This window comes from Desmodus rotundus, chromosome X, assembly GCF_022682495.2.
Source record: "Desmodus rotundus isolate HL8 chromosome X, HLdesRot8A.1, whole genome shotgun sequence".
Lineage (NCBI taxonomy): Eukaryota > Metazoa > Chordata > Mammalia > Chiroptera > Phyllostomidae > Desmodus > Desmodus rotundus.
Genome location: NC_071400.1, coordinates 25,826,401 through 25,848,688, shown reverse-complemented (window position 1 = coordinate 25,848,688; position 22,288 = coordinate 25,826,401). Strand labels below are relative to the sequence as shown.

Below are 22,288 nucleotides of genomic sequence, written 5' to 3'. Positions count from 1 at the left end.
GACCCACAGCAAACATCATTATTAGACATGTTGAATTTTTTTTGTTATTGAAACTGAGAAAAGATGACTATAATTTTCATTTTTTTTTTCAATCTGCACCTGAGGACATTTTTTCATTGCTTCTAGAGAGAGGAAGGAAGAGAGAGACAGAGAGACAGAGACACTGATGTGAGAAACATCAGTCAGTTGCCGTCTCCCACAGGCCCAGATCGTGGATCAAACCTGCACCCTGGGTATGTGCCCCATCCAGGAATCAAACTTGCAACCCCTTGGGCTGTGAGGTGACACTCTAGCCAACTGAGCCATGCTGGTCAGGGCTAATCATCATTTCTATACAACATAATTCTACAGGTTCTAACCAGTGCAATAATATAAGAAAAAGAAAAATGTGTAAGAATTAACAAGGAATGAATAAATACCATCATTATTCAGACAGTATGATTGAGTATATGCAAACAACAATAAGAAACCATAGAGACAGATTATTAGAATATGTGAAATTAGCAAGATCACTACATACTAAGCAAATATATATTTAACAAGTTATGGCTTCTGGTCGAGATGATGGAGTAGTTAAATGTGGTACATGCATCCTCCCATGACCCTATCAAAATTACAACTAAACTACAGAACAGCCATCATTCAGAATCACCTGATGTCTAGTTGAACACACTCCCTATAACTAAGGCTATACAGAAGAAACCACATTGAGTCTAGTAGGAGGAATGGAGACAAAGATGAGGGGCAGGTCCCATGTCCACCTGTGGTGGTTAAAAATCAGGAGGCGTATCTCAGCTGCAGAGGTGCCCCATGAAAAGCAAGGGATCTCAGCCCTACATTAGTCCCCTCAGCCTAGGGTTCCAGTGCCAGGAAGAGATGTCCCCATAACTTTTGACTGTGAAAACCAGCAGGACCTGTATAGCTGAGTGAGTCGGAGGGCTTTGGAATTCACAGGTGTCCCTCATAAGGAGCCAAGCAAGGGCTCCAGCACTGGGGCAGCAGCTCAAAAGGTGCCAGGGACAGGGAGGAACTGAATTGTCTGGCTCTGAGGCAAGTGCTGGAGGGGCAGCTTTCTCCCAAACAGAAGTGCTGGCGGAAGCCATTGCTCCTCTGTTGAGCCCCTTCCCTGCAGGTACAGGCAGATGCCATATCTGAGTCTCCATCAACCTGGCTAATACTTTTTGCCCCAACCTGGTGATTCCCTGAGACCTCACCCCACCCCATCCAACTTGTGGACCCACTCATGCTGTTTCCAGTGCCTTTTCAATACAAACAGCCTGCTTTGGACTTTCCTAAAATCTCTTAAAGATTCACAAACCCCAAACAAGCAGCATCTGGCCTCAGTGAGCCCCATACCTCTTGGTAAGTGTCCCCAGGCCTGGCACTAGCAGCAGCTGGTCTGAGTTCACAGCTTGGCCTCCAAGCCCAGCACAAGTAGTGACCATCTGTAGATCATTTTGTAGCTCATGCTGGGTGGCCCCAGGCAGGTCAAGTCTGTGGCAGACCTTGGTCTGCACTTCCCAAGAGGCCCCAGAGCCAGTGCACCTAGTAGATAGTTTCAAACTACACCAGAGTACCACACAACTACCTCTATGAGTGACACACTCAAGGGCCTGACCGATCAGGCACCAGAGCCTTGATGAAGTAAGTCCTGCTTCATGAGGTCAACCCCTACACAGCAGCTCTTCTACTATAGTTGCTGCCAGTCCTTACAGCTGATTGGCCTGGGGGTAAATGCGTCTCACTGACATGCCAACAGTAATCAAAGCTCAACTACAACAGTAGGGTGTACATAGAGTCCATACTTGAGCTTCATCTGAAGTGCCCAGCTCAGGTGACCAGGGAGGCTGCACCACCGGGCCCTATAGGGCACCATTTATATAAGGACATTCTACCAGACCAGAAGACGTAGCAGCTCAACCTAATACACAGAAGCAAACACAGGGAGGCAGCCAGAATGAGGACACAAAGAAACATATTCCAAACAAAAGAACAAACAAAACTCCAGAACAAGAACTAAACAAAATGGACACGAGCAATCTACCAGATATAGAGGTCAAAACACTGGTTATGACTTCCAGTCATGATGGAGGCATGGATAAACACACTTCACCTCCTCGTACAACTACAGCAAAAATTACAACTAGACTACAAAACAAATATCACCCAGATTCATTAGAAAAAGGAGTAGTATGGAAGCTTGACAAGCAAGAATTTTTAAAACAACAATCATTCTGACAGGTAGGAGGGTCAGAAACATGGAGATGCATGGAGAGGTGTGGAGAGGTGGAGAGGCGTGGACATGTGGAACGGATGGTCCCATACCTATGTGTGGTGGATAAAAATCAGGAGAGATACCTCAGGAGCATGATCCCAGTCTCACACCAGACCACCCAGCCCAGGGTTCTGAGAAAGCCAAGTCCCCATAATTTCTGGCTACAAAAACCAGTGGGGGTTGGGGTGGTAGAAGAAACTGTAGGATGCTCAGCAGAATCCTCTTAAAGGGTCTGTAACTGACTTAGGACTTTAGTAGACCCACCGCCTCTGGGATTCATCACCAGGGCAACAGCTAGAAGGGTGCCAGTGGCATACAGGAAGAAATTGAAGAGAAGGGCAATAGGGCGAGTGCTGGGAGACAGCTTCAACCTGGGCAAAATTCCAGAGGCCAGGCCACAGCACTGTCCCCTTTCTGAGCCCACCCACAAATAGCCACAGAGTGGTGACAGGGTGCTACATCCAAGTGATTGCCTAAGGCTGTGCCCCATACAACTTACAAGTGCACTTTTCTACAATAGGCCATGTTACTAAGACAGAGAGTCAACGCTGCTCTACCTAATACCCAGAAACAAACACAGCGAGGCTGCCACATTGAGAAGACAAAGAAATATGGCCCAAATTAAAGAACAGAAAAAAACTCCAGCTAAAGAACTAAACAAAATGGAGATAAGCAAGCTATCAGATGCAGAGTTCGAAACACTGGTTATAAGGATGCTCAAGGAACTCACTGGATACCTCAACAGCATAAAAGAGACCTGGGTAGAAATGAAGGTTACATTAAGTGAAATAAAGAAAAATCTACAGGGAACCAACAGTGGAAGGGATGAAGCTGAGAATCAAATCAACAATTTGGAACATAAGGAGGAAAAAAGCATTCAGTCAGAACAGAAAGAAGAAAAAAGAATTCAAAAAAACAAGGATAGATTAAGGAGGCTCTGGGACATCTCCAACTGTACCAACATTCAAAGCATAGGGGTGCCGGAAGGAAAAAAGAAAGAGCAAGCAATTGAAAACTTATTTCAAAAAATAGTGAAACAAAACTTCCCTAATTTGGTGAAGGAAATAGATATACCAGTCTGGGAAGCACAGAGTCCCAAACAAGTTGGACCCAAAGAGGACTACACCAAGACACATCATAATTAAAATGTCAAAGGTTAAAGATAAAGAGAGAATCTTAAAAGCAGCAAGAGAAAAGCATAGAGTTACCTACAAAGGAGTTCCCATAAGACTCTTGGCTTATTTCTCAAAAAAAACTTTGCAGGCTAAAAGTGACTGGCAAGAAGTATTCAAAGTGATGAAAAGCAAGGGCCTACAACCTAGATTACTCTATCCAGCAAAGCTATCAGTTAGAATCGAAGGGAGATAAAGAGTTTCCCAGACAAGAAAAAAACTAAAGGAGTTCATCATCACCAAGCCACTATTACATGAAATGTTAAAGGGATTTATCTAAGAAAAAGAAGATCAAAACTATGAACATTAAAATGGCAACAAGTTCACAACTATCAACAACTGAGTCTAAAAAACAAACTAAGCAAACAATAGGACAGGAACAGAACTTATATTCACTACCCATGAACATGAACTAAGTTGGGGATTGCTGGAGAGAATGGTGGTACTGGGCATAGGCTGGCAAAAAGGGAAAAATTGGGACAACTGTAATAGCATTATCAATAAAATATATTAAAACAACAACAAAAAACAACTGGTTACAAGGATGCTCAATGAACGTTAAAGAAGAGTAGAGAAACTTAGTAAGAACTTCAACAAATAGATAGGAAACATAAAAATGGAGATAAAAACATTAAAAATGAACTAATCAGAAATGAAGAATACAATAACTGATATGAAAAATACTTTACAGGGAGTCAACAGTACAGTAGATGAAGGATAGAATCATATCAGAGATTTAGAAGACAAGGTAGCAGAAAACACCAAATAAGAACAGCAGAAAGAGAAAAAAAATTCACAAACATGAGGGTAGTATAAGGAGCCTCTGGGACAACTTCAAGCACACCAACAATCACATCATGGGCGTGCCAGAAGGAGAAGAGAGAAACCAAGACATTAAAAACTTATTTGAAGAATAATGACTAAAAACTTCCCTAACCTGGTTAAAGAAATAGACATATAATTCCAGGAAGTATAGAGCTCCCCAAACAAGATTAACCCAAAGAGGCCCACACCAAGACACATCATAATTAAAATGACAAAGGTTGCAGACAAAGAGAGAATCTTCAAAGCAGCAAGAGAAAAGCAGTTAGTTACACAAAAGGGAGTTCCCATAAAACTGTCAGGTGATTTCTCAACAGAAACATTTCAGGCCTGAAGGGATTGGCATGAAATATTCAAAGTGATGAAAAGCCGGGACCTACGACCAAGATTACTCTACCCAGCAAGGCTGTAATTTAGAATCGAAGGACAGATAAAGAGCTTCCCAGATGAGAAAAAGCTAAAGGTGTTCATCACCACCAAACTAGTATTACAAGAAATGTTAAAGGATTTTCTTTATAAGAAGAAAAAATAAAACAAATGAATACTAGAACAGTAATAAATACATACCTATCAACAATTACTTCAAATGCAAATGGATTAAATGGTCCAATCAAAAGACATAAGGTGGCTGAATGGATAAGAAAAAAAACACCCTTACATATGCTGTCTACAAGAGACTCACTTCAGATCGAAAGATACATACAGACTGAAAATTAAGGGATGAAAAAAGATATTTCATAAAAATGGAAATGAACAAACAGAAAAAGCTGGGGTAGAAATACTTATACCAGACAATATAGACTTTAAAACAAAGGATATAACAAGAGACAAAGAAGGACCCAGCAATTCCACTTCTGGGTATTTATCCTCAGAAACACAAAACACTAAATAGAAAAGACATATGCAACCATATGTTCACTGCAGCATTATTCACAGTGGCCAACCAAGATATGGAAGTAACCTAACTGTCCATCACTAGATGAATGGGTAAAGAAGTAGTACATATATTCAATGGAATATGACTCAGCCATTAAAAAAAAAGGATTGAATTACTGCCATCTGCACCAACATGGGTGAACCTAGAGGGTACTGTGCTGAGTAAAATAAGTCAGACAGAGGAAGACAAATACTGTATGATTTCACTTACATGTGAAATCCAAAAAATGAAATCAATGAACAAGCATACCAGAAACAGACTCATAGATACAGACGACATTTTGATGGTTGCCAGACAGAAGAGGGGTTGAAAGGACAAGTGAAAAAGGTGAAGTGAGTGGTACAAATTGGTAGTTACAAAATAATCACGGGTATGTAAAGTACTACATAGAAAATATAGTCAATGATATTGTAATAACTATGTATGGTGTCAGATGGGTACTAGGTTTGTTGGGGGATCACTTAGTAAGTTATGTAAATGTCTAACCAATGGGTTATACCAATGATATAAATATAATATTGTACATCAAGTGTAACTGAAAAGGAAAAAATAGTTTTAAAAAGTTATTCCTTTAGCTCTGGCCAGTGTAGCTCAGTTGGCTGGAGTGTCAACCCATAAAGCGAAAGGTCACAGATTTGATTCCTAGTCAGAGCACATGCCTAGGTGGTAGGTTGAGGTGCCTACAAGAGGCAAATGATTGATGTTTCTCTCCCACATTGATGTTTCTCTCCCTCTTCCTCCGTCCTTTCCCCTCTCTCTAAAATAATGATGGTGTTGATGATGATGATGATAATACTAATAATTGAAGTTATTCCTTTATATCATAGCACACAATGAGAAATTTTGAAAATACCACTTATGACTTCCAGTCAAGACGGCAATGTAGGCAGACATGGCTCACCTCTTCGCACAACCATATCAAAATTACAACTAAAATATAGAGCAACCATCACTCAGAACCATCAGAAATTGAGTTGAATAGAAGTCTGACAACTATGGAATTAAAGAAACCACATCCATCCAGACTGGTAGGAGGAGCACATGTGGGAATGGGCTGCTCCCACACCCACATGTGGTGAATAAAAAATTGGGAGGGATATCTCAGGTGTGAGGAGTCCCAGCCCCACACTAGGACCCCCAGCCCAGGGTTCCAGTGCCAGGAAGATAAGTCCCCACAATTTCAGGCTGCAAAAACTGGCAAAGATTGAGTTGGTGAAAGAAACTGCTGAAGCCCCAAGCAGTTCTTCTTAGAGAACCCACATGTAGGATAAGTGGAGGCAGTCTGGCTTCCTCACCAAGGTGTCTAGGTAGCTAAGGGAAGCAGAGTTCCCATAGCCTTGGAGGGGCCTGATAACTAGTGTTCTCATAGCCTTGAAACTAAGTCCAAAAAATTGTTCCCATAACATGAAGTGGGCTCGCATGCACAGAATTATCTTATATTATATAATTCCTGGCATCTTGCCAGCTTTGTTTCCCTCTAGTACTTAAACAGGTAGGGACTCCCTGCTGGGGCGATGATGAGGAGAGACATGCAAGGGGACAGGAGCCACAGTGGGTGCCATGCTGGGGAGCAAGGGCCGTAAGAGACATGCAGATAGACACGCAGCTTGCAGCACGTGTGGCTCTCCCACCCGTGAATAAAGGCATGCCAGACATCCCAACAGCTCTGTGAATATTTTGTTGTCTGCAAGAATACCATGGACATGCCTGGCCTTGAAGGGTAGCAACATACCACACATGGACTCACTTACTCAGACTCACTCCCTCTGAGCTCCAGCAACAGGGTAGCAGCTTGAAAGGCACCAGTGGCATACAGGGAGAAACTGAAGTGTCTGGCATCAAGGTGAGCAGAGGCCACTGTCCCTTTTCTAAACCCTCCCCACACAGAGCCATAGAGCCTGCAAGCTGGTGCCATATCTAATGCCCCATCAACCTTGCCAACACTGTTTGATCAGTCCTGGAGATCCCCAGAGACTTTACCCCATACACCTTATAGGCCCACTCAAGCTGCTTTTCCATCTGAATGGCTGGTCGTGGCTCATACTGCATAACTTCCTAAATACTCTCAAACAAGCAACAGCTGACCTAAGTGAGCCCCAGGCCCAGCATTGGCAGCAAACAGCCTAGATTCACAGCTTGGCCTCCCTGGGAATCTCCAAGCCCAGCACAAGTAGCAGCCATCTCAGATTGCTTTATAGCTCAGGCAGGGTGGCCCAGGCAGAACATAATGAGGGCTGACCTTGGCCTGCACCACCTGAGAAGCCCCAGGGTCAGTGCACCCAGTGGACAGCTCAGATTACATCGGAGCACCACCACCCTGTCCCTGCACTGCTGATCCTCCACAGAGGGCAGAGGTTGGTGGTAAGTGGTCACAGTCAGTCCGTGCAGCTGACTGGCCTGGATAAATCCTTCCCATTGACCTGCCAACAGCAACCAAGTCTCAACTACAAGAGGAGGGTGTACTGAGCCCACATGAAGGATTTACCTTGAGTACCCAGCCTGGATGATAGGGGAAGCTGTGCCACTGGAACCTGTAGGACACCTACTACATTAGGCCACACTGCCAAGACATGGAGTCAAAGCAGCTCTACCTAATACACAGAAACAAACACAGGGAGGCTGCTAAAACAAGGAGACAAGGAAGCATGGCCCAAATGAAAGAACAGACCAAAACTCCAGAAAAAGAGCTAATTGAAATGGAGATAAGCAATCTATCAGATGCAGAGTTCAAAACAGTGGTTATAAGGAAGCTCAAGGAACTTAGTGAGGACCTCAGCAGCAAAAACATGATCTGGTCAGAAATGGAGGATACACTAACTGTAATAAAGAACCATTTACAGGGAAACAACAGCAGAGTGGATGAAGCTAACAATCAAATCAAAGATTTGGAACACAAGGGATCAAAAAACAAGCAATGAGAACAAGAAGAAAAAAGAATTTAAAAAAATGAGGATAGTATAAGCAGCCTCTGGGACAACTTCAAGAGGTCCAACATTCACATCATAGGGGTGCCAGAAGAAGAAAAAGAGCAAGAAATTGGGAATCTATTTGAAAAAATAATGAGTTTAAACTTCCCTAATTTGGTGGAGGAAATAGATAGGCAAATCCAAAAACACGGAGTCCCACACAAAATGGATACAAAGAAGCCCACTCCAAGACACATCATAATTAAAATGCCAAAGGTTAAAGATCGAAGAGAATCTTGAAAGCAGCGAGAGAAAAGCAGAGAGTTACCTACAAAGCAGTTCCCATCAAACTGGCAGCTGATTTCTCAAAAGAAACTTTGCAGGCTAGAAGGGACTGGCAAGAAATATTCAAAGTCGTGAAAAGCAGTGACCTACAGACAAGATTGCTCTAGCCAGCAAAGCTATCATTTAGAATTGAAGGGCAGATAAAGAGCTTCGCAGATAAGAAAAAAATAAAGGAGTTCATCATCACCAAACCATCATTTTATGAAGTGTTAAAGGAACTTATTTAATAAAAACAAGAAGGTCAATAGTATGAACAACAAAATGGTAAAAAAAATACAAATCTATCAAAAATTGAATCTAAAAAATAAACTAAGCAAACAAGAACAGAGACAGAATTATGGATACAGAGAGCATTTTGATGGTTGCCAGATGGGAGAGAGGTGAGGCAGAACAGGTGAAGAGGTGAGGGGATTAAGAAGTACAAGTAGGTGGGTACAGAATAGCCATGGGGATGTAAAGTACAGTATAGGAAATGGACTAGCCAAAGAACTTACACGCATGACCCATGGACATGAACAATGGTGGGGGGATTGCCTGAGGGATTGGAGGGGAGCAAAGAGGGAAAAATCGGGACAACTGTAATAACATAATCAATAACTATAATTAAAAAAGAAAGAAAATACCACTTATAATGGTGTCTCGATGTCATGTATCTAGTAAATTTGCAAGACTTAAATCAGAAAAGTTATTAGAGAAGGCCAGGATAAATGAAGAGCTATAGAAAGTTCATCAATTAAAAAATTCAAAAGGAAAGATGCCAATTGCCCAAAATGTAGTCCAATGCAACCTCAATCTACATCTCGGCAGTTGTTATGTCTGTGTTTGTACATGTGTGTAAATAGTGATCAGTAAAAAAAGCAGCAGATCAACACAACAAACAAACAAGCAAAATATAACCAAAGATACTGAAATTGAGAACAGGCTGACAGTGACCAGAGGGGAGAGGGGAGGGAATTTCAGGGGGAAAAGGCAAAGGATTTGTAGGAACAATTATAAAGGACACATGGACAGTAACGGGGGTGGGGGGGGGTGGAAATGGGAGGGAGGTGGGGAGGGCTGGGGGTTAGGCTGGGGTGGGGGGAAAAGGCAGAGAAATGTACTTGAACAATAGCATTAGAGGAGAAAAACTAAAAAAAAAGCAGCAGAATAAGGTAAGAAGATATACTCTAGCTAATAGCAAGATTTATTATAAAGCTGTGTTAATTTAGACACTGGGTATTGGCACAATGGTAAATAGACCAAGAAGAATACACAGGCTACTAAAACATACAAGGATACTTGATTTATGGTAAAGGTGGCACTGCAGGCAAGTGGGAAATGAGTACTGTTTTAAATTAAATGGTTATGGGAAACCAAATATCCATTAGAAAAAATTTCATCTCCACCTTACCCCATATACAAAATCAATTTCAGATAGAATGTAGTAAATATAAACCTACAAAACTTCTAAAGCAAAACACTAGAAAACTATTTCATGATCTTAGAGCAGGAAAACATTTAAGCCATACATAAAAATATCAACTATGAAGGCAACAAATAATTTGAACTACATGAAAATTAAGAACTTCTCATCAAACGAGAAACAAAAAACATACTATAAATGATAGAATATATTCACAGCACATAAAACTGAAAAAGTTCTTTTTTAAAAATTTTATTTATTTATTTTTAGAGAGGAGAAGGGAGGGAAAAAGAGGGAGAGAAACATCAATGTGTGGTTGCCTCTTGCATGCCCCCTACTGGGGACCTAGCCCGCAACCCAGGCACATACTCTGAATGGGAATCGAACTGGCGACCCTTTGGTTCACAGGCCGGCCCTCAATCCACTGACCCACACTAGCCAGGGCAGAAGTTCTTCAAATCAATAATAAAAAGACTCATGTGCCAACAGAATAATGGGCAAGAGACCAGAAGAGGTACTTTAAAAGCAGAATATCCAAATGTACAAAAGTATATGAAAACATGCTTAACATCATTACTTATGAGGAAGATAAAAAATACAATAACAATGAAATACCTCTATGCACCCAGAAGAATGGTTAAAATCTAAAAGCTTGACAGTAATAAGTGCTGATGACCATGTGAAGTAGTAGAAAATCTCATACACTATGGGTTGATTATGTAAATTGGCACACCCACTTTGGAAAGCTCCGACATTATCCGCTAAGGTTCGATATGCATATCCTGTGGCTCAGCGATTACACTTCTCAGTATTTATTCAACGTAAGTATAAGCAAGCATATGCTCATGGAAAGCTATGTATAAGATTGTTCATAGAAGTATTATATGTACTAGCCAATAAAATGGACACACCTAAAATACCCATCAACAACAGAATAGATAATTAATTGTAATCTTGCAAACAAATAGTATACCACAATATAAATTCATGATGTACAGCAACCTGCCATAATATAGATGAACTCCCCACCCCCAAAATAATGTTGAGTGAAAGAAATCAGATGTAAAATTATGCATTTGGTAAGATTCCATTCTTAAAATGTTCAGAAAGCAGGTAAGTATTAGAAGTCAGGATATTTACCTTGGGGAGGAAGGATGGAGGAAGTAATAATTAGGGAGGGGCACAAAGGATGATTCCGGGGGTTTGTAACCTATATTTTGACTTCATTAGTGGTTGACAGGTGTTTCATACTTGGATAATTTACTGTGCTGTACACTTATGACTTCTGCACTTTTCTGTATGTGTTATATTTTAATAAAATGTTAAAAAATTAAGCGTAATGACCGAAAGAACAGAAACAGAATATATAACTTCCTAATCAGGGGAGGAGAAAAAAGAATGACTATGAAGTCATTAAATCAAAGCAAAAGCAGAAAGGGGAAAAAAGTCAAAGGAAAAACAAATATTGTAACTAGAAGACACAAAAGATGATTATAAGATATAAATCCAAACATGTCAGGAATCCCAGTGAATACAAACAAATTGAATTTGCAACTTAAAACAGAGAGACTCTGGAACTGAGTGAAAAAGAAAATCTAGTTACTTTCTTCATGTTACTAAGAGACGTGCAGAAATGTACTACTACAGAAAAGTTAGTAATAAAAGGAAAAGGGCATTCTAGAAAAGAACTAACCAACAGAAGCATGCTGTAGCTATAACATTATCAGACAAAATAGTTTTCAAGGCATAAAGCATGATAATGGGTAGGGAGAGTCATTACACGATGATAAAGTGGATAATTCATGAGGAAGATGCAATAATTCAGACTCTGTAAGAAAATATAGCTTCAATATACATACATATACCCAAAACTGACAGCCTGATAATAAGACTAATTGAAAATTTCACAGTTATAAGGTGATAAAAAAGTTAGCAAGGATGTAGAAAATTTGAATCATATAGTTAACGGCTTTAATATAATGGATGTATAAAGAACCCCAAAGCTATGACTATACAATACATACTTTTTTAATTTAAATTTTTTTCAATTACAGTTTACCTGTAATATTATTTTGTATTAGTTTCAGGTGTACATACAATACATATTCTTTTAAAACACAGAATACCCACAAAAAACTGACAAATACTAGATCACAAGGCAAGGCTCAACGAACGGCAAAGATTCTACACCGTACAGATCATGCTGTTTCAGCAAAATGCACTAAAATCAGAAATCAATAAACAAAAAGCAAATGAAAAAATGCAGGAAAGTGTTCTTAAAATAATTCATGTACTGCATAAAAATTATATTGGAAATTAGTAACTGAATAACAATGAAAATACTATTTATAAAAACTTGTGGGATGTAGCTCAGACAGTAATATAAAGGAAATTTACAGCCTTAAGTACATTAGGTAGAAAAGAAGAAAAATGAAAAATTAATGAACAAAGGGTTGGGTGGAAAAGATGAAGAGATTAAGCAAAGAAATACACTCATAGACACAGACAACAGTACGGTGACTGCCAGAGGGAAAGGGGAGTGGGGGAAGGTGGAAAAAGGGGGATAAATGGTGATGGAAGGAGACTTGACTTGGGGTAGTGAACACACAGTGCAACATACAGATGATGTGTTATAGACTGTACCCATGAAACCTATATAATTTTACTAACCAATGTCACCCCAATAAATTTAATAAAATTTAAAATATAAAAAGGAAATTAATGAATAAAAGTATCCAACTCAAGGAATTAGAATAGGACTGCGTATAACTAGAAGGAAGGAAGGAATAAAGGTAGAAGCAGAAGTTAATGAAATCAGAAACAAAGAAACAATAGTGAAGATCAATAAAACCAAGCTTTGTGTCTTTGACATAAACAATAAAATAGAGAAACCTCTGTCTGGCAAGGTAGAACAAGAACAAAAGAAAGGAAATGATATAAATAAACACTAAATATTAAAATATAAAAATAAATACGAGTGCTATGAACAACTTTATGCCAGTAAGTTTGAAACCTTAGCCAAAAGTAGACTTTTTTCAAGGAAAACAAATGGGTGAGAAGAAATAGAAAGCCTGAACACACATTAAAGACAGTGAAAATGGCCTAGGTATTTTGCCAAATTTCTAAGAAACAGATAATCTCTATTTTAAGATATACCAGAGTTTATGAAAACAGAGAACTTTTCCTGAATCATTTTGTGAGACTACTATAATCTCTAAAATGGGGGAAGTGAAGGAAACGGGACATTTTTTAATAGGCCAATCTCATTCATAAAGACAGCTGCAAAAATTTCCAATACAAGATCTGGAAATAAAATTAGCAATGTACACACACACACACAAATATATAAACTGCAACCAAGTAGGCATGAATACTAGGATAGTTTAAGTTTTGAAAATCTATTCATGTAATTCATCATTGAATTAATCTATTTCACTGTAATTTCACTTCATAATGGATTAAAACCAAATTATCATCTTATATACTGAAAGAGTAGTATCTTACATTTAGTTCCTATTTATGGTAGAACCTCTTAACAAGATAGGACTAGAAGGAAACTTACTGAATATGATAAATGTGATTCACCAAATATCCTAAAGTAAGCATCACACTTAGTAATAAAATAATAGAAAGTGCCCCTTTAGAGATAGAAGTACTACAATTAACTACTGGTTGTGATTTAGTGTTGTACTAGAGCTCAAAAATATAAAATGTGTAATACCTGGCAAGAAAGAAACAAAACTGAGTGTACAGGGAGATGATGAAAACTAGAAGAGAGGATAGCAAGGTTGCTGGGCACAAGATCAGCAGAAAACAAATCAGCAGCGTGCCTATGCATAACAGGGACAGCCAGACTAGAACATGTAATTTAAACAAATCTCACTCAAGAAAAAATCTCACTCACAATAATAAATCTAGCAAAACATATCAACATTGTTTCATGGGAAAAGACTCAATCAATGGAGAGATATACTGTGTTCATGGCTCACAAGCCTCAGTATCATTAGGATGGCAATTTTCCTCTACTAGTTCTGTCAATTCCGTGTCGTTTTAGTCAGTATCGCAACATGTTTCATAGCGCTTGGAAACCTGATCCTAAAGAAAAAACTAAGAATACCCAAAAGCATTTGGAAGGAGCATATTCACTGGTGTGTGTGCCTGTGTGTATGTGTCCTAACCTAAATGTGCCATGTGCATCAATAGGAAAATGAATATATAAAATTTGGTGTATTCATACAGGATAAAACATATGAATGTTAACGAATAAAGTAGAGGTACATGCTTCACTATGGAAAAACCTTAGAAACAATTCTGAAGGAAGAAAGTACGTTATTCATATAAAATTTAAACACGTGCAGAACAATATAATGTATTTTTACAGGTATATACTTATCTGTAAAAGTCTAACAATATGTACAGGAATGATTAAATATAGGATAGTTGTTTCCGCTGCAGAGAGGGAGGGGAATGGGACCCCAGGGACTTCATTTGTGTTTGTTAATTTTTGAAGCTAGAGTGCGGGTTTAAAGTTGTTCATTATATGCCTGAAATATTTAATAAGAGAAAAGAAATGAAAGAATCAGTGCGAAACAACTGTCTCTAGGGACAGCTCTATTGAATTAATAAGTGAAGATATGACTTAACCTGACTCTTGCACTCCGCAACTCAAAGCCCTCCCCAGACACAGCCACGACCGCTAACGTGATGCACAGTCTCAGGACCACAAGCATCCAGGTGGGAAGGAATATCCCCAGGAGTAAGAGAATCCTCGAAGAAATAAATGACTACAAATGGAGAAGCAGATCTTACACAATAAGCATTCCTCATTGTGAAATGCATCAACACTCCTGCAATTGTATCCAGTTCCAAATGGAATTTTTGGACTGATTCTAAGATGGGTGTTGTGGGAAGAACTAACAGAAAACAAATGCTGGCAACTGTATAATTCATAAAGGTGATAGAAGGAATATTTGCTCTAATATATTTGTGTCATGAAAAGCTCTACTCTATGTGTAATATTTTCTATGTGGTTGAAAATACATTAACATTACAGGCTACAAAATATGACAAAAGAATTCTAAAATACAAACATTTCTTCTGTGCAAATGTATCAGAAAAGAAGATGAAAAATATAGGGAGACACTTTAAAGTTCTATTGAGATATTTCATTTTTAATAAGTTTCTTTATACATGTCAACACTGAACACCACTTGTAAAAATTGAACTAGGATACAACTGAACACTTCTTTGTTGCATGCTGACAAAGAACAATTTGATTGAACAGTAAATCCTTCAGAGCCCTCCTGAGAACCATTTCTCTGAGACATACTTTTTAGACAAAAGTTCCCAGTAAATTCTGTTATTCTTGGCACTTTGGCTGTTCGAAATATTACACAATGACAATAAAGGGCACCCCAAAATCCTAAACCTTGATTTCACTTAGGTTCTAAAATATACATTTTCACAAAATTTTCAGTAATACAATATGACATTCTAAACAAGGAAAGGACATTTTTATGTGAGAATTAATTTAAAAATTGAGAAACTATTACATGCTTACTTGTCCAGCATTTAGTAGAATCAGTTAAAAATCAAAGGAAACCAGGCTGTGAGCATAAGAGTTGGGAATGAATGAACCTGAACAGCGCCCTTCTATTTGTAGGTTAAAATACATTTTTTTTTTTTAGCTGTAACAAAATTTATTGGTTTTCCTTGATTGCTCTGATCCAGCTCTGGGTTTGTCTGGCTCTGTTTCTGGGCTGCTGTTGCAGCATTTTTGTTTGTTTTTAATCCTCATCTGACGATATATTTGTTGGAGAGAGAGAGAGAGTGAGAGAGAGAGAAACATCGATTGTTTGCCTTCCATTATATGCCCTGACTGGGGATTGATTTTGCAAGTTTTTGTTGTATGGGACAACGCTGCAATGAACTGAGCAACGTAGCCATGGCTGCTGCTGCAGCATATAAGCCTTTTTGCTTCTTCAGCTTTTGAGCCCCCTGGAAAACCCACATGCATGGAGCCTTTGTGGTCACCCAGTGGAGGTGGGCTTTTCGGTAGTACAGAGGGGGAAAGAAGTACTCAACCCCCAGTTCCTTGCACGTTTTCTCAAAGACATTAGAGTTGGTCTTATGGAGGTTTTTGGAGCATCTTATTCCTCTGACCAATGGGCTTTTGTCTTTTCGGCGTTTCTGCACGTGTTCTTCATAACTGCACATCTTGACCATCAAGGCAACACTTCAAGCCTCTGGAGAGCTGGTGTCCTCAGGGTTTGTCATGATCTTTCTCATCATCTGCTCTTATTTGATTTTTAGCTTCTTCTTCTGGTTGGCCATTTCCAAAGTCAAGAGTTTTTGCACAACATCATCAACCATGTCAGTTCCAGGGATGTTCTGGTAATCTTTGAGCAGTGTGGAGGGGGCCGGGTCATCTTCTTGGTTGGGCTGCATGGGATTCTGGATGGCATATCCGCAGGTGGCCAAGAGGATAAGACTGTGAGGAGGTGAGGGAAGGTGCCAGTGGTGGGATGGAAGCGGGGCACACCCTGCACCTGGCAGTCCAAGGACTGGGGCCTGGGTGCGAATGGAACTCAGTGCCCTGCCTCCATGCCACCCTCAGCATGGTGACTTCTATAATACAACTTTTGCTGGGGGACTTATGAGAATTTTTTCATTGTTTTGTGTAATTAATGTGGGAAGTAAAAGTTAGGGAAAAAAAGGACAATAAGTTGATTTGGTAATATGGGCAGTGCTGCTTATGGGCTGGACTAGTTTTCACAGTGTATACCAGACTTCACTAAAATCAAGCAATGAGTCAACTGAGAACAATAAATATTATTAAGAACAAAAGGCTATTTACTCAGTATTTTTTTGAAATATTTGAGTCATTTTAATTTTATTACTTTCAGCTTCTTCCATTCCTCAGTGGCGGGCATACTACTTAAGAGTGGGAGTATTACAAATAATGGTTAATTTTACAGAACATATGCTCACGTGTGCATGTATGCATGCAAGTGTACACATACACATGCACACACACGTTGTTTTCTGTTTCTCTGGAACACATTGGGGAAAATATTAGTTAATAACATCTCTATTTCATTGCACAGAATTAACTTCAATACCACCTGATCTTTACAAGCATCTTGCTATGAGAAGCATTTGGTTTTACTATAGCTATATGTCATATTTTCTGTGTTTGCGGTGTAATGGTGCATCTCTCATTTCTACAGAGAAGACCTATGACATAAGCATAACCCTTGTTTGCTCAGTCCCAGCATTACAACTGCCTTCAATATATTTCAGTAATCTTAACCAGATCTTATATTTGAACAACAATCTGGTTGAAGAGATTACAAAATGTTAGCTACCTCTTTTTGTACAGATGGCCACACACAAGCAGAGCAACAACAAGAACAATAACAACACACTTCACCCCATAAAAATCTTGAGATGAGTCTCAAATTATTGATGGATAAGAGGAAAAATCTGAAGGAATCTAGTATTTGAAGATCAAGAGTTAAACTGACTTTCAGTTTAATGTCTCGTGGATTATGCTTATCACATGCCTTGGATTTCCTTTATAAAAATGATGAACTGACCTTCGGTAAAACTGAACAAACCTGACAAGACAGAAAAATATCATGCCTGGCTTACAACCTTTGAATTTGATAAAATAGTCAGCTGGCTTTTTTCAATATTTCAAATCTTTCCTTTCGAATAAATCTTGTTTCTTTTCTGGTCAAGTAAAATATTCTCCCATGACTCTAGAGGTCGCTTAGACCTGTGATCAGTTAGAAGCTGGAAGCACTGAGGCCGAGGTGAACGTCTACTCATTTATGCCTACGAAACTCAGGACTGTGTCTCAAGTCTTTGATTACGAACCCAACACACTTGCCTATCCAATAGTATCTCCACTTGCCAAAGAATGTTGAAATCTAAGATGCTTGTCTCATAAATGCTTTTCACTTGGCCCAGTAGGTACCAGATTGTAAGGGTAAAACCATCATTCATAATGAGAAAATGTTAACTTTGTAAACTCCTCACTTTCTGTTAGTGGTAAGCCATGTGCTCTGAACTGGTCATTTAGCTGTGGGAAGGTTTGTATTGGTCTATCCACAGCTTTTTATTTAGATCACTGCTACCTATTTAGTCTGTGACCACATAGAAGGGCAAGCCTAACTGGCTCATTAGAGTATCAAACTTGTGTCCTTGACCTCTGTAAAACAGTGCTCGCACTTATAACACTATATACAACTACTACTGGAACAAGTACTACCACATTCTGGCTCAGAGAGGCTACTTAAGAGGCATTTATTGGTAAGTTAGGAAGCTGTTCTTTATACAGACAGTTTAGCACTCTTTTAGGTATGGTTTAACAATGTTGAAATTGCACAAAGAACTTTCTCCCTTTTCTCTGACTGATATTAGATTTGTTTTTCCTTCTTGAAAAAATGTGATATTACATCTCTTCTCCCCAAAATGGATTCTATCAATCCCCTTGATGCACATCTAAAACTTCTGCACAGTGTTTTTCTAAGGCAATATGCCTCCCAATTTAGCACATAAAGGTCTGCGTTCCCTACAGCTCTACAAATGATGGACTAAGAGATCTTCAAAGATATATTCAAGCCCGAAAATACATCTGATAGCATACTTCAGTGGCAAAGCCAAAGCCGTTTGTTGGAAGGACACTTCATGCAGACTAAAAAATTACTCCGAATGAAAGAGAGCTTACGGAGATGTTTCCCCTCATTCAACACTCTTGGTAAGGGCTCTTCAGCTTTAGAAAATGAAGTCACCTTGGAGTCTGTGTGAGAGACAATGCTAGCAGTCATCACAATGCTCCGCTACTGTGGTAGGCTCCTGCATCGTTAATGCAGAAGGTGTGTTCAAGGCATTACAGAGGCAGGAAAGCAGCGTCAAAGGCCTGGGGAAGGGCTACATGAATATTTACAAAGATGCCATCACTGCCCAGCAGACCATGCACCTACAGTTTATTTTTACCCCTATAAATAAATATGACAAGGAGAAAGAAATGTAAAGAATCCATTGTCAACAAAATCCTCTGCATGATGAAGACAAAAGCATATAAACATCCTTATATATCATTTCTATGCACAAGTTGGTGCCATTTAATATTTAGGTTTTTTAATTTATAATTTTTCTCTATGGCGATCATTAAAATGTTTAAAAGGCTATATGGGTATTACTGTCACCTGAACTTTAAGAGACATTTTATATGTTTCCGAAAAGCTGCCATATTCACTCTTCTAAGGATGAATAATGCAATAAAGAATTTGACTTCGTGTCTATCCTTGTCTCATAATATCAACACTCTGGTGAGGTTGCACTTACTGCAAGAAAGCTATGCGTAGGCAGTATATTAATCTAGATATATTTAGACAAAGTCCTTGACTTACTTTCAATTTTACAAATATTATGTGGCTATGTGGCTAGGTCACCAGCACCTTCAACTTAGTATGTTTATAACCTACCTTTTAATCTCTATTTATAATCTCTTTTAAAACCCTGATTTCACTTTTTTTTTGTTAATACCATAATAACATTCCAGGTTTCTAAAGCTAGGAAACTTGGCATAATGTTTTCATTTTCTTTTTCCCATATGCTCATATATAGCCAGGCCTTTCAATTCTTCCATTTTCAATTCCACTTCTCTCTCTCTCTCCCCCTCCCCTCCCCTCCCTCTGTCCCTCCTTCTGTTGCTTCCTCACTCTTACAGCATAGTAGTTAAGAGCCTTGCCTCTGAGCCTGATACCCTGGGCTGGAATAGTAGCTCAGCCATTGACCTTGGGCAAGTCACTAAGTCTTTCTGTGCTTTGGCTTCCTATCTATAAACTGGGGTTCTTGTAAGGATCAAATGGGTAAATATATGAAAAGTGCTTATAACCATGCTGGGTACATAATAAATGCTATGCAAGTGTTAGCTGTTATGATTATCTGGTTCTAATATGCTTATCAGGGCCTTCGCCTCTAACCTCTCAAATGCCTCCTTATTGCTTCTGGACGGACTACATAGTCTGCTCAGCCATTGTTAATATAACGAGAACAGTTTGTGCCCAACATCCATGTAAACTGGTGGCCACGAAGAGTGGACTGGAATGCGCATGTGTGAACAATGATGATTTCACTATACTAGTCTGTGAGGGAGGTAGATGCTGCTGAGTGAGCATGTGTACTGTGTGGCCATCACATTCAAAATGACTGAGCAAGTAGAGCAACAAATCTGTAACAAATTTTGCGTTAAGCTTGAACATTCCTCCAAGGAAACTATTCAGATGATTCAGCAGGCTGCAGGTGTGGGCAACTGGTGATGGGCAGCTTCATCATGACAATGTGCCCGCTCACGCATCATGTCTCATACAGAGTTTTTTGATGAAACATCAAATCACCCAGGTGACTCAGCCCCCCTACAGCCCAGATTTGGCGCCCTGTGACTTCTGGCTTTTCCCCAAACTAAAATCACCTTTGAAAGGGAAGAGATTTCAGATGGTTGATGAGATTCAGGAAATACACTGGGACTGCTGATGGCGATTGGGAGAACTGTGTGAGGTCCCAAGGTGCCTGCTTTGAAGGGGACTGAGGTGTCATTGTCCTATGTACAATGTTTCTTTTATCTTCTTCAATAAATGTTTCTATTTTTCATATTACACAGCTGGATACCTTCTAGACAGACCTCTCTTTATATATATTCTCCCTACGATATTGTACCTTCTGGACAGACTATATATATGCATATTCTCTCTACTATGTTATAAGGTAATGAAGGCAGTAGTTGAGTCTCAATCATTTTTCTCTCACATTTTCCTAACACATGATAAGCACTCAATAAATAAATGTGAAATTATTTCACTAATTCATTTAGTAAACATTGATTGAGTACCCTGTGTAGCTCAGGGTATAATAGGACCTTAGTATATGTTTTAAAAAATAAATTACTGATAAGCATAAAAGTATCTCACTGAAATTTTCCGTCTGGGTCAATATAGAAATATGTGGGCACCACTGAGGGAAATCAGAAGGTGTGGAAAAGGCCATGATTGAATGGGATAAGAGTTGTGTTAGTTTTGGATGCATTGAATTTAAAATGCTGGTAAAAGATGCAGAGTGATAGATGTTTACTAAGCTGGTACACTGAAAGTTCCACGCTAAGTGCTATTGTACATACAAAAAGAAGGCAGGAAAGGGCCTTCTTTGTCACTTGGAGGAGATTAACACTAGATCAAGTAACAAGATAAAACTCAGGGACCATGAGCAGGGTTGCCTTTTCTCATGTGTGCTTGCTAAAGTTCTTTTCTAAAGTTCTCTGGTAGATACTCAAAAGTAAACACCTGAATCTCCATTTTCATTCTTATCTTCATCTAGTGAGTACTTCATTCTATGCGATCATTGGTTTAAAGGCCTACAATGTGAGGATAGTTAACTGTTGCTGAGACTTCAAAAGTCAGTTTTCACAAGTTAAAACCCCCCAGCTACTTGCACACTACCAGTAAACACACTAGACAAAAGCTCTTGCTCTTTTGGCAGAGGAAAGTGTTGTATTCTTTGTGGTTTGGTTTCCAACTTTCAAGAACACCAAGAGCAATCCAAATTCAAAGGAGAGAGGCAGCTTCCTCCCACTCTATTGTTAGCCATCTCCTGGGGAAAACAATGTTTTTATGCACCTCTAATTCAACCACCCCAAGAAACCAAAGTGTCCTTCAATGGAAAGAATGTGAAATATAAATAATCAACTAGTAAGTCACAATTATGTGAAATACTCTTTTAGAAAAGTAAACAATTCAGCTAACTTAAAAATTATACAACCTATTCTCAAATAAACAGCAAACATTTTGATCACATATGTCGTAAGTGAAAACACTCCCTTAATCTTTTTCATTTTAGCATCGGAGTCCAGGCCAAGATTTATTTGGTTGGCTCTCATAAAATGAAAGGAAAGGCAAAATCCTTTAGGTTTTAATATATTCAACCACAATTCAGATTTTCCATAACAAGCCTAAATATTAAAACAGCTTTTAAAAATGAGCATATAAAATAAACAAATCATCTTTATCATGAAAGCACCCTGATTTTACTTTCCCTGCAAATTTAAATGATGACCCTTTTAGAGTTATCCGAACCCTGTCACTGTCAAATTCCTAACTTTCCACTTTTTAATAAAAATGATCTCCATAAAGATTAGAAATTAATCTAACCTGACTCTCAAATCTAATATATTTTAGTGCTGGAAGCTGTAAAAATTCACCTATCTAGGTTTAATAAAGAAAGTTTTTTTTCAATTTAAATATACATTGCATTTAATAAGCTTGCATGATAATTTCAACAATGTTCCTAGGTTCTTTAAATTACCTTCCTGCTGTGCCCAGGGTACAATCCAATTTCATTTTTTGAGCAACTGAGTTAAGAGAAGTT

At 38.9% G+C, this 22,288-nt stretch overlaps 1 protein-coding gene and 1 pseudogene across 1 annotated transcript in view; both read right to left on the bottom strand.

Annotated features, from left to right (window-relative positions):
- TENM1 (teneurin transmembrane protein 1) overlaps window positions 1–22,288 on the bottom strand; it is an 854,561-nt gene that overhangs the window by 189,306 nt on the left and 642,967 nt on the right. The gene's annotated exons all lie outside the window — the stretch shown is intronic.
- Window positions 15,725–16,478, bottom strand: LOC112310426 (small ribosomal subunit protein uS15m-like; annotated as a pseudogene).